Below are 13,039 nucleotides of genomic sequence, written 5' to 3' on the forward strand. Positions count from 1 at the left end.
AGGTGTGGACCGATGACCAGGTCGCTGCCCGACAGATTTCCTGGATGGGCACACGGGCCAGGAAAGCCAGCGACGACGCCTGCGCCCTGGTAGAATGCGCAGTCACACGGCCCGTAGGGACATGGGCCAAGTCATAACAGGTCCTGATACAGGACGTAACCCACGAGGATAACCTCTGGGAGGAGATAGGAAGCCCTTTCATACGGTCCGCTACCGCCACGAAAAGCTGGGGGGATTTGCGGAAGGGTTTGGTCCTCTCTATGTAGAACGCGAGAGCTCTACGGACATCCAGCGAGTGGAGCTGCTGCTCCCTGCCTGAGGAGTGAGGTTTTGGGAAAAAAACCGGGAGGAAAATCTCTTGGTTGACGTGGAAGGCTGAGACCACCTTGGGTAGAAAGGCAGGGTGTGGTCTAAGCTGCACCTTGTCTTTGTGGAAGACCGTGTATGGGGGGTCCACCACAAGGGCTCGGAGTTCCGACACCCGTCTAGCTGAGGTGATAGCTACTAGAAAGGCAGCCTTCCAAGAGAGGTAAAGCAGGGAGCAAGTAGCTAACGGCTCAAAGGGGGGCCCCATGAGCCGGGACAACACCAGGTTAAGATCCCAGGTTGGAGCAGGGGGACGGACGTTAGGGAATAACCGTTCCAGCCCCTTAAGGAATCTCGACACCGTCGGGTGAGAAAAAACGGAGCGACCGTCCGCACCCGGGTGAAAGGTGGAGATAGCTGCCAGATGGACTCGCAACGACGATAAGGCCAGACCATGTTCTTTGAGGGACCAAACATAATCTAAGATTTCGGATACCGAAACTTCCATAGGGCGGAGATTTCTCTCTACGCACCAACAGGAGAAGCGTTTCCATTTTGCCGAATATGTGGCTCTTGTGGATGGTTTCCTGCTGCTCAAGAGCACCTCTCTCACAGGCGTGGAGCAGCGCAGCTCGGAACCAGTTAGCCACGCAGGAGCCACGCCGCTAGGTGCAGCGACTGCAGGTCTGGGTGACAGAGGGACCCGTGGTCCTGGGTAATCAGGTCCGGATGAAGGGGCAGGGGAACTGGGTCGGCTACGGCCAAGTCTAGCAGCATGGTGTACCAGTGCTGTCTGGGCCATGCCGGGGCCACCATGATCACACGAGCCCTGTCTCTGCGCACCTTCAGGAGGACCTTGTGAACCAGAGGGAACGGAGGAAACGCATAGTACAGGTGGGTCGACCACTGGATGAGGAAGGCATCCGCTATCGACCCCGGCTCCCTGCCCTGAAAGGAGCAGAACGCTTGGCACTTCCTGTTCCCCTTGGACGCAAAGAGGTCCACCCGGGGATAACCCCACCTCCGGAAAATGGAGAGAGCGACGTCCGGTCGAAGGGACCACTCGTGTGACAGGAAGGATCTGCTCAATCGATCCGCCAGCGTGTTCCGTACTCCGGGAAGGAAGGAAGCCCTGAGGTGAATGGAGTGGGCTACGCAAAAGTCCCAGAGTCGTATCGCCTCGAGGCACAGGGAGGAGGACCTGGTGCCGCCCTGCTTGTTGATATAATACATGGTCGTCGTGTTGTCCGTGAACACGGCTACACAACGACCCTGAAGCTGATGACAAAACGTTTGGCAAGCAAGGCGGACCGCTCTCAACTCCCTCATGTTGATATGTAGCCCCACCTCCTCCTGGGACCATAGGCCCTGCGTCCGCAGGGTCCCTAGGTGGGCCCCCCAGCCTAGATCTGAGGCATCCGTTGTCAGGGATACCGAGGGCTGAGACGGGTGAAAGGGAAGACCCGCACACAATACGGACTGGTCCACCCACCAGCCGAGGGAATCTAAGACCTTCTGGGGGACTGTGATTAACATGTCTAGCGGTTGCCTTGGTCTGTAATGACTGATAAGCCACAGCTGGAGAGGCCTCATGCGGAGCCGAGCGTAGTCGGTCACAAAAGTGCACGCCGCCATGTGGCCTAACAGGGTTAGACATGTCCTCACTGACGTCAACGGGGCTGACCGCAAGCGTTGAACGATCGCCGCCATGGTCTGGAACCGCTGCCGAGGCAGCGAGGCCCTGCCCACAGTGGCGTCCAGGACGGCCCCGATAAATTCCACCTTCTGAGTGGGCCTCAGGGTGGACTTGTCTGTGTTTATCAAGAGGCCCAGACTCGCAAACATGCCGGTGATCACGCGGACATGGCTGTACACCTGCTGTTCCGACGTGCCCCGAATCAACCAATCGTCCAGATAAGGGAACACGTGGACACGGTTGCGCCGAAGATGCGCCACGACAACTGCCATGCATTTTGTAAACACCCTCGGGGCCGTGGACAGGCCAAACGGGAGGACCGCAAATTGATAATGACGAGCCCCCACAACGAAGCGGAGGAAGCGTCTGTGGCGTGGCCAAATGGCAACGTGGAAATACGCGTCCTGCATGTCGAGGGCGGCGTACCAGTCTCCCGGATCCAGGGATGGAATGATGGTCCCCAGGGATACCATGCGGAACTTCAACTTCACGAGGTATTTGTTGAGTTCTCGCAGGTCGAGGATAGGCCTGAGGCCCCCCTTGGCCTTGGGGATCAGAAAATAGCGGGAATAAAACCCCTTGCCTTTCTCGTTTTCGGGAACCGCCTCTATAGCTCCTTTGCTGAGGAGCGTCCGCACCTCCTGCCGAAGGAATTGCTCGTGAGAGGGGTCCCTGAAGAGGGACGAGGAAGGAGGGCGGGAAGGAGGGAACGAAACAAACTGCAGGCGGTACCCCGTCTGCACCACGCTCAAGACCCAGCGGTCCGATGTTATTTGGGACCACGCCGGGAGGAAAAACGAAAGGCGGTTGGAAAACGGAGGGGAAGGATCCGTAGGGGAAACTGTTACTGCGCCCTCGAGCGCACCTTCAAAATGAAGGCTTAGGACCAGGCGGGGGTTTTGAGGAGCCTTGGTTCTGCCCCCCTTGGTTCCCCGACTGCCTGCGCCTCCCGTTCCTGCCGCGGCGCCTGTAAGGGTCCTGCCGCTGGCGGAACTGGGAAAACGGCCGACGGTGCTGCTGTTGCTGCGGCCTAAAGGGTCTACGCTGTGTCACGGGGGTGTGCATCCCGAGGGACCGCGCAATGACCCGGTTGTCCTTTAAACTCTTAAGTCTGGGGTCTGTCTTATCGGAAAACAGGCCCTGGCCTTCGAAAGGAAGGTCCTGTATCGTGTGCTGGAGCTCTGGCGGAAGGCCGGAAACCTGCAGCCAGGAGATGCGACGCATCGTAACTCCTGACGCGAGGGTACGGGCAGCCGAGTCCGCAGCGTCCAAGGAGGCTTGCAAGGCCGTGCGCGCGACCTTCTTGCCTTCGTCCAAGATGGCCGTGAACTCTTGGCGAGCATCCTGTGGCAGCAGCTCCTTAAATTTGTCCACTGCCACCCAGGAGTTAAAGGCGTATCTGCTCAGCAGGGCCTGTTGGTTAGAGACCCTGAGCTGCAGCGCCCCAGCCGAATACACCTTACGGCCAAGGAGGTCCATCCGCCTGGCTTCTCTGGATTTGGGGGCCGGAGCCTCCTGGCCGTGACGCTCCCTATCGTTCACCGATTGCACTACCAGTGAACCGGGAGTCGGGTGAACATGTAAATATTCGTACCCCTTAGAAGGGGCCATGTACTTCCTCTCGACTCCTTTCGCTGTCGGAGGGATGGAGGCCGGGGACTGCCAGATAGTATTGGCATTGGCCTGAATGGTCCGTATAAACGGCAGGGCGACCCTGGTGGGAGCATCGGAAGAGAGGATGGTAACAATTGGGTCCTCTATCTCCGAGACCTCCTCTGCCTGCAGACTCAGGTTTTGAGCCAATCGCCTGAGGAGGTCCTGGTGCGCCCTGAGATCCAGCGGGGGGGGACTGTTGGAGGAGGTACCCGCCACCGCCTCATCCGGGGAGGAGGATGATGAGACCCCAGGCACAATAGTGTCCAACTGAGGGTCTTCCTCAGCCCTCGCCTCTGTCTCCGGAGCCGCAGCGGAGTCCTGCTGTTTGGACCCTTCGTCCCCTTCCGGGGAGGGAGGGGGGCGAGACAAAGAGGCTTCAGGGGCCCTACGCTCCGCAGTCGCCGGCCTAGCAGGGAGCTGCTGGGGGCCCTGGGCCTGATGGTACGCCCAGGGTGTCCAGAATCCCCACTGTGGGGGGCCTTGGTCCTGCAGCGGCGGATCAGCAAACAGCGCCGCCTGCCGGTCGGTGCCCAGCGCATAGCCGCTGTCCGTCTGGGAGGACACGGACGGCTGCCTGGAGGGCCACGGCGGGGCCGACCCTGGATGGTACGGGTCTGCGCGGGCGGCACGGAGGATCGTCTCGGTGCCGGGGGACCGGTGCCGGGAGTCATAACGGTGCCGGGACCGGGACCGGGATCTGTCACGGTGCCGGGCGCTGCTTCGGGACCGGGATCTGTCACGGTGCCGGGCGCTGCTTCGGGACCGGGCTCTGTCACGGTGCCGGGCGCTGCTTCGGGACCGGGATCTGTCACGGTGCCGGGCGCCGCTTCGGTGCCGGGACCTACTACCAGCTCGGTGCCGGGAGATCGACCGGGACCGGGACCTGCCACCAACTCGGTGCCGGGAGGTCGAGCGAGATCGGGACCGGGACCTGCCACCAGCTCGGTGCCGGGAGGTCGACCGGTGCGGCGAGTAGCGTCGGGACCTGCTCCTGGAGTCGCGGTGCCGGTGTCGACTGGAGCCTGACCGCGACCGTCTCGATGCCGACCGGTGCCGCGAGTGCGACCGGTACCGCTGAGGGGAGCGGTGCCGGGACTGCGAGCGGCGTCGGGATCTGGAGCGCCCAAGACGTCGGGGCCTGGATGGCGAACGACTGTCCGAGGGCGGTGCCGACATCATGGGCTTGCCTCTGGACGTGACCCGCACCGGAGGAACCGGGGGTGGCAGCCGAGTAGGCTCCGTCAGGGCAATAAGGTCCCGAGCCGAGGCGAAGGTCTCCGGTGTGGATGGGACCATTATCTCAACCCCAGATCTCATGGGGGAGCTCGGCGGCACCGGACTCAACAGACCCGCCGGGCCCGGAGTCAACGGTGCTGACGGTGCCGGCGGCGCCGCGGCCGATGTCGAGGCCGGGCGTTCAAGCCGGGTCTGCCTGGCCGGAGTATTAGACTTCGACGGCCTAGGCACTGATTCCGGTGCCGGAGAAGGTCGGTGCCGAGGAGTCTTCTCGGTGCCGGAGCGATCCGGTGCCGGTGCCGAAACCACGGTCTGCGAAGTCGACGGGTCAAGTGCCGCCTCCATTAGGAGAGTTCGGAGCCTCTGATCCCTCTCCTTTTTTGTCCTCGGCTTAAAAGCCTTACAGATGCGGCACTTGTCAGATCTGTGCGATTCCCCGAGGCACTTCAGGCACGCTTCGTGGGGATCGCTGGTAGGCATGGGCTTCTTGCAGGCCGCACACTGCTTGAAGCCTGGCGAAACAGGCATGAGCCTGGCGCCCGGTGCCGGGAAGGGCTAAGCCCCCCGGCCAGGAACTACTTAACAGCTATTTACTAAACTATCTACTTAACAATACTAATTAACAACTATCTATAGAACTAGAGATAAGCGATAAACAAGCGATAGAAACTAGGAGAGCTAGGGACGTGGAGGACAGCTATGCCGCGCTCCACAGTTCCAACGACCAACACGGCGGTAAGAAGGAACTGAGGAGCGGGCGGGCCGGCAGGGATATATATTGGGCGCCATGGCGGCGCCACTCCAGGGGGCGACCTGCCGGCCCACTGGAGTTGCTAGGGTAAAAAGTTTCCGACGAACGTGCACGCGCGGCGCGCACACCTAACTGGAATGGATGTGAGCAATCACTCGAAGAAGAACTGATATATCACAAATGCCACATACTAACTTCACTATGGCAAGAAGAATTAGTTCTAAAGCTGCTCCAAGCCCTTTGCCTCCATGGCAGTAGGTAGTACAGCTATTATTATGCCAAAGCAAACACAGAACATACTGACAAAGGACCAGGTTCTCAGTGGGCATCTACTGGCATAGCTCCATCTAGCTGCGATTGACACCAACTGAGAAAAGGTCTATTGTGTCCCTCTCCCCTCCCCCTAGGGAATATTCTAATTATCTAAGGGCTCCCCGAAGCTTTCTGTGTTGTAAGATTTCCTCTGTTCTTATCCATTGTAAGAGTTTCCAGAGTTGCTCTTCAGTACAACAAACTGCAAGAACCCTAGCCCTCAACTGTCCTGAATGCACAAACTCATTTCTGCACTGGACTGAAGACTGCTGCCCCAAACGGTTCATTATACAAGTCTGCCCCTGAGAGTACATTCCAAAAGATTCAACACAAGAAGGAGGGAGAAAACTTGTTCATCTTAGCCTCTAAGGAGAGAACAAGAAGCAATGGGCTTAAACTGCAGAAAGAGAAGTTTAGGTTGGACATTAGGAAAAAGTTCTTAACTGTCAGGGTGGTTAAACACTGGAATAAATTGCCTAGGGAGGTTGTGGAATCTCCATCTCTGGAGATATTTAAGAGTAGGTTAGATAAATGTCTATCAGGGATGGTCTAGACAGTATTTGGTCCTGCCATGAGGGCAGGGGACTGGACTCGATGACCTCTCGAGGTCCCTTCCAGTCCTAGAGTCTATGAATCTCTCTCTTTATACTGGTATGGTATGTTTTCAAGTAACAAGTCCAGGATGCAAAACCATGCTCTGAAGTGTCCCTAGCCTCTGTTTGCCAGGAGCTGGGAATGGGCAACAGGGGATGGATTACTTGTTCTGTTCATTTCATCTGAAGCACCTGGTATTGGCCACTGTCGGAAGACAGGGTACTGGGCTAGAGGGACCATTGATCTAACCCATTATGGCCACTGTTATGTTCTTAAATGACTCTTAGCATGAATGTTCTGCCTCAGTTGTTAATTACTGATCTGTGACTGTATTATTCTGCTCTCAGCCTTGGCATGCTGAGCTATGCAGAGTTTAGTATATGTTTTGTCTACATCCAGTACTAAAAATAAGTTATCTCCTAATTCAGAGTCATCCTATACCAGGAGCAGACCCTCTTGAGTCCTCTGAAATTCCATTTTATTTTCCTAGCAAACTCCTCAAACCAAGTCATTTATATCTTTACCCTTGATAGGTGTGAATAAAACACAAGACAGACTTGAGGTATCATCGAACAATAATATGAATGGGTTGGGGTCCTCAAAGGTCCATGAGCAATTAGTTTATATCTCATTCTTCATTGTTCCAAGCCACAAAAATAACTACATGACAGAACCAGACAGAACCGAAAAAAACTGTTATTTCAGAAGTACTGCACCAAGCTAGTTTGACACAAACATTGATGAACATCTGTTTAAAACCAATTATGAGCCAATTCAACTGGGAGGAAGAATTTAATCAAAAAATTTGAAACATAATTGGCAATTCCTTAAGAACACTTTACTAGATGCCCCAAAAGGCATGTAATCGATGAAGAAGGCCATACTGGTTAAAAAACTGAGCTGGACTGAGCTTTACAGGGGAAGTGAAGAAAGCTATAAAAATAAAATTTTTAAAGAGTATGTAACGAAAGAAATAAGATGTTGAAAGTAATGAATATAAATCAGAAGCTAGGAATTGTAGAAAATTGATAAAGGAAGCAAAGGGATACAAAGCGAAATCTATAGCTAGCAGAGTTAAGGAAAATAAAAAGGATTTTTAAAAGTATATAAGGAACAAAAGGAATCCTAACAATGGTATTGGTCCATTACTAGATGAAAATGGTAATATCATAATCATACAGAAAAAGCAGAAACATTCAATAAAAATGTATATTTTGTATTTGGGAGGAAAACAGACCTTGTAGTCATATCATATGATAACTCTCTTTCTTTTCCACTAGTATCTCAGGAGGATGTTAAAATAAAGTTATTCATTTTTAAATCAGCAGATCTGGATAACTTACTTCTAAGATTTTTAAAAGAGCTGGCTGAGGCGCTCATTGGACAATTAATGTTGATATTCAATAAGTCTTGAAACACTTGGGAAGTTCCAGAAGACTGGAAAAAAAGGTAATGTACCAATATTTTAAAAAGGTAAATGGGATGTCCTGAATAATTATAGGCTGTAAGTCTGACATCAATCCTGGGCAAGATAATGGAACAGCTGATAAAGCAATAGATAAATAAAAATTTAAAGGAGGGTAATAATGCCAATCAGCATGGGTTTATGGAACATAGATCCTGTCACACTAACTTGATTTAATTTATTCATGCCATTATAAGTTTGATTGATCAAGATAATAGTGCTGTTGTAATATACTAAGACTTCCATAAGGCCATTGACTTAGTTCCACAGGACATACTGTTGAAAAAACTAGAATGATTAAAATTAACATGGCACACATTAAATGGATTACAAACCAGCTAACTGAAAGTGACTGTAAACGGGAAATCATTATCGAGCAGTTCTGTTTTTAGTGAGATCCCACAGGGATCTGTTCTTGGCCTTACATCATTTTACATTTTTATCAGTGATCGGAAAGAAAACATAATATCATCACTGGTACAGTTTGAATATGACACAAAAATTGGAGGCTGGTAAATAACGAAGAGGACGGGTCACTGATCCAGAGCAATCTGGATTGCTTGGTAAACTGAGCTCAAACAAACAATACGGGTTTTAATATGGCAAATTGTAAATGTATACATCTAGGAACAATGTATGTAGACCATGCTTCCACAGTGGGATACTCCACCCTGGGAAGCAGTGACTTTGAAAAAGATTTGAGGGTGGAGGGTGGATAACCTATTGAACATGAGCTCCCATGTGACACTATGGCCAAAAGGGCCAATGTAATTCTTGAGTGCATAAACAGGTTACTTTGCCTCTGTATTTGGCACTAGACTGCTGCTGGGGCCAGTTCTGGTGTCCACAATATAAGGAGCATGTTGATAAATTGGAGAGGGCAGGGCGGGTGCTACCATTAAGGACAACTAGGCGGTTGCCTAGGGCGCCAAGATTTGGGGGCGCCAAAAAGCGGCGCCCCCAATTTTTTTTTACAGCGGTTCCTCCCCCAGCGCGCAGTCACTGCTCCACTTCTCCTGCCTCCCAGGCTTGCAGCACCAATCAGCGGTTTGGCGCCGCAAGCCTGGGAGGAGAATTAGAGCGGGGCAGCGTGCTCAGGGAGGACGCGGATCAGAGGTGAGCTGGGGTGGGGAGATGCTGCATGGCTCCTGGGGCGGGGAGCCTCAGGGCAGGGGGAGAGCTGCTGCGGGGGTGGGGGTGCCTCAGGGTGGAGGGAGGGGCAGGTAGCTGCCGCAGGGCTTGAGGGGGAGGCACAAGCTGGAAGTTTTGCCTAGGGTGTGAAACTTCCTTGCACTGGCCCTGGGAGAGGGTTCAGAGAAGCGCCACATGAATGAGTAAAGGATGAGAAAACCTGCTTTACAGTGATAGACTCAGGGAGCTCAATCTATTAAGAGCACGTCTTCATTAGCAACACTAAAGCGCTGCCGCGGCATCCAGCTCCCAGAGCTATAAAAAACCCACCTCCTCCACGAGGGGAATAGCTCCCAGCACTGGGAGTGCGGCTTCCTGCACTGGTGCACTGTCTACACCAGCACTTTACAGCCCTGAAACTTGCATCGCTCGGGGGGTGTTTTTTCACACCCCTGAGCGAGAAAGTTGTTGCGCTGCAAAGTGCCAGTGTAGACAAGCCCTTAGCTTAACAAAGAGAAGATTAAGGGGTGAGTTGATTACAGTCTAGAAGCACCGAAATGGGGTACAGATATTTGATAATGGGCTCTGTGACCTATCAGAGAAAGGTATAATGTGATCCAGTGCCTAGAAGTTGAAGCTAGACAAAGTCAGACTGGAAATAAGGTGCACATTTTTAAAGTGAGGGTCACTAACCACTGGTACAATTTACCAAGGGTCGTGATGAATTCTCCATCACTGACAACTTTTAAATAAAGATTGGATGTTTTCCAAATAAATAATAGGAATTATTCTGGGGCAGTTCTCTGGCCTAGGTTATACAGGAGGTCAGACAAGATGACCACAGTGGTCCCTTCTGGTCTTGGAATCTGTGCAGCTATGACAGCCCACTCATAGGACCTGGTAGATCACAGTATCCTGCCATGTGACAAGTTTCCTGCTTTACATTAGTCATTTTTCAAGACCAAGGCAGGGAACTTGTGGGCCTCCCATCAGTTTTACTGGACAGAGAATAAGGTCACCAGCCATTCCCCCAGATATCTGTTTTGTGAGGTTTCCTTACAAATGGGGCTTGCTAGTAGGAATTAAGTCAAGGAGGCAGAAGAATGTTTAACTGCTATCCCAGTGGAGAAATCAGAAGGAGGAACTGCGCAGGGAACAAAGATGCATTAGAAAGGAAAGATGCACTAAGCATTTATGTTCTACAAAAGCTTCATTAGGTGGCCTTCGGCTATCAATGTTGGAAGAATAAAACTGGAACTGGAAAAGCAAAAGGGGAAAAAAAAAACACCAAAGGGAAAATCAGAAGTAGACATTTTAAACAGGAAAAGCCTGGCGTCAGGACTGGCTGCAGATAACAGAGGGCTCTGCTGAGCACACAAACAAACAAAAAATAACAGAGGCAAATTGGCAAAATATTCCTTTGACGGCCTTAACCACTGTGCTGCTACAGTTACAGGTCTCCAACCAGCACTGTAATTTTGTCATTGCCTCAGAATCCTTTGCTGCAAAGAAAGCAGATTTTGCTGGCAGGGATGACTTTAAAGTTAAAGGGGTTTTCTAACAAAACAACAAATAGATGGAAAAACCAGAAGCACAAAGCTTTAATGTTTCCCTTTCTGTAAAATGGTGATAATGATATTGACCTCCTTGAGATCTACCGGTGAAGAGGAGACAGCGAGGTCTGAATAGCTACTGAGGAGAGTCAGGTATGAATACAAAACTGAATTGTGCTGAAACTGGCAGAGAACAGCTCACTCTCTCGCTGTTTAAAGTATTTCCAATGCAGCTTTTATCAGATCTACAGATCTTCTCCTACTGAAGTCAATAGGAGCATTGGATGCAAAGCACTTAATTGAGACTAAAGGCGTCTAAAGGTAAGTTACATAGGGGTCAGAAGAAGTTGCAAGAGGCAGCAGGTTAAAGACAATTGGGAAGTTACTTTTACACCTGTTGCTATTTCACTCCTCTCTGCCCTCCTTTTGGTGTGTAAGGCCCATCAGCTTAGGCCTTGTCTACATTAGGGTTTTGAGCCAATGACAGCCATCGATGGCCAGTCATAGGTGTAGCTGCATTGTTGCAACCCCTAGTGAAGACAGACGAAGCATGCAAATAGTGGCTTTTCTCTGCTAAAGAGTTTGTACTGGTACAGCGTCAGCGATAACTGGCCACTGAGAATTGCAATCAAGGCAAATCCCTAGTGTAGGCAAAACTTAACACTTACTGATGTGTATCTTATACACTAGTGGTTCTCAGCCAGAGGTCCAGGGCCCCCTGCGGGGCCATGAGCAGGTTTCAGGGAGTCCACCAAGCTGGACCAGTGTTAGACTCAGTGGGGCCCAGGGCAGAAACCCTAAGCCCTGGCATACAGGGCTGAAGCCCAGGTCCCTGAGCCCTGCCACCCAGAGCTGAAACAGAAGCTTGAACATCTTAGTTTCATGGGGGCCCCTGTGGCCTGGGGCCCCAGGCAGTGGCCCTTCTTGCTATCCCCAACACTGGCTCTGGCTTTTATATGCAGAAAACAGTTGTGGCACAGCTGGGCCGGGGAGTTTTTATAGCATGTTGGGGGGGAAAAGGGGGGAGCTCAGAAAGAAAAAGGTTGAGAACCCCTGTTATACACCACACACATCACCTTTGAACTAGGTCTTTGCCCTTCACTTTGTCTATAGCAAAATATACTCATGAACTAATGCTCTGATTTAGCCTTCCCCCAAACACGCCCTGCAATAGTCCTCAGCACTGCCTGCCTAAGGAAACTAGTTGTGAAGCCAACATCACTACTGATCAGTAAGATCAGGCCATTCTTCCTACCAGGGGCGGCTCTAGCCTTTTTGCCGCCCCAAGCATGGCAGTCAGGCAGCCACCGGTCAGACACTATTACAACCCCAGGGGCGGTTTTAGAGACATCAGAAACCAGACAACTTGCAGCAGATGGGTTCACCCATGCCTGTGATATGTCAATGCCAACTCTGTAAGCAGGCTCTCTGATCGTAGAGACTTACAGCTATGAATGGAAAAAAGGAGCAGTATGTTCTGGCTAAGGCACTGAGCTGGCTGCAGGGGTGGATCATGGTACTTAGTGCCCGTGGTCATGGACAATTGCTTTTCTCTCTTTTCCTTCTGCTACAACTGGATAATCCTGGTTCCCTGGAGAACCTGGAAAAGTCAGCATCCACTCACACAGAGCCTTGTGAAAACACATGGGAGGGGAGAACATCCAGGGGTACAAAGAGACAGCAGTTACATTGCCCCCCACACACACACACACTGTGCAAGTTGGACAAGCAGCAATGCAGAAAAGGTGATGGCCAGGACCTCCCAGCCACACAAAAGTCAAAGTTCCGTGGAAGAAAACTGCCAAGGCCTTGTAGCTCTCTATCCATATGAGTGCAGTACCCTGTCTCTTGGGTCCATAGCGCCTTTTTTTCTGCCCAGCACCGGTAGTACGTCTGGCTCCTATGCCATGCTGAGATTAGCGCTCTGCCAGTGGCTGACTCTTCCAATGGGACAGGAAGTTAATGCTCAGCATAATCTCTCAGAACACTTGACCTGCCTTTGCAGAGGGAAAGTGGCAGCTGTTGCAAACATACTTCTGTGAACCAAACATCCAAATACATATAAGTGTTTCACATGCGTCTATTCCACAGTTGCCAACTCTCCCATGGTAAATAAGCACCCCGACTTTCAAAATAAGCCAAAAATCAAGCTAATCCCATTTCAAAACAAGGCCAAAACAAGCCAATCCCTAAGAATCCCAACACTCTATGTAACTAGATCCCCCCGGCGTGCAGTCTGGGACTGTGGTGGGCCTGCTGTGCACCCCTGACTCTCTCCCCCGCTTGCCCCTGCTTGCCGGGAGCCACAAACTAGCCAACAAGCAATTCACAAGCCAATT

The sequence above is a fragment of the Gopherus evgoodei genome, chromosome 10 (genome assembly GCF_007399415.2).
Source record: "Gopherus evgoodei ecotype Sinaloan lineage chromosome 10, rGopEvg1_v1.p, whole genome shotgun sequence".
Taxonomy (NCBI): Eukaryota; Metazoa; Chordata; order Testudines; family Testudinidae; genus Gopherus; species Gopherus evgoodei.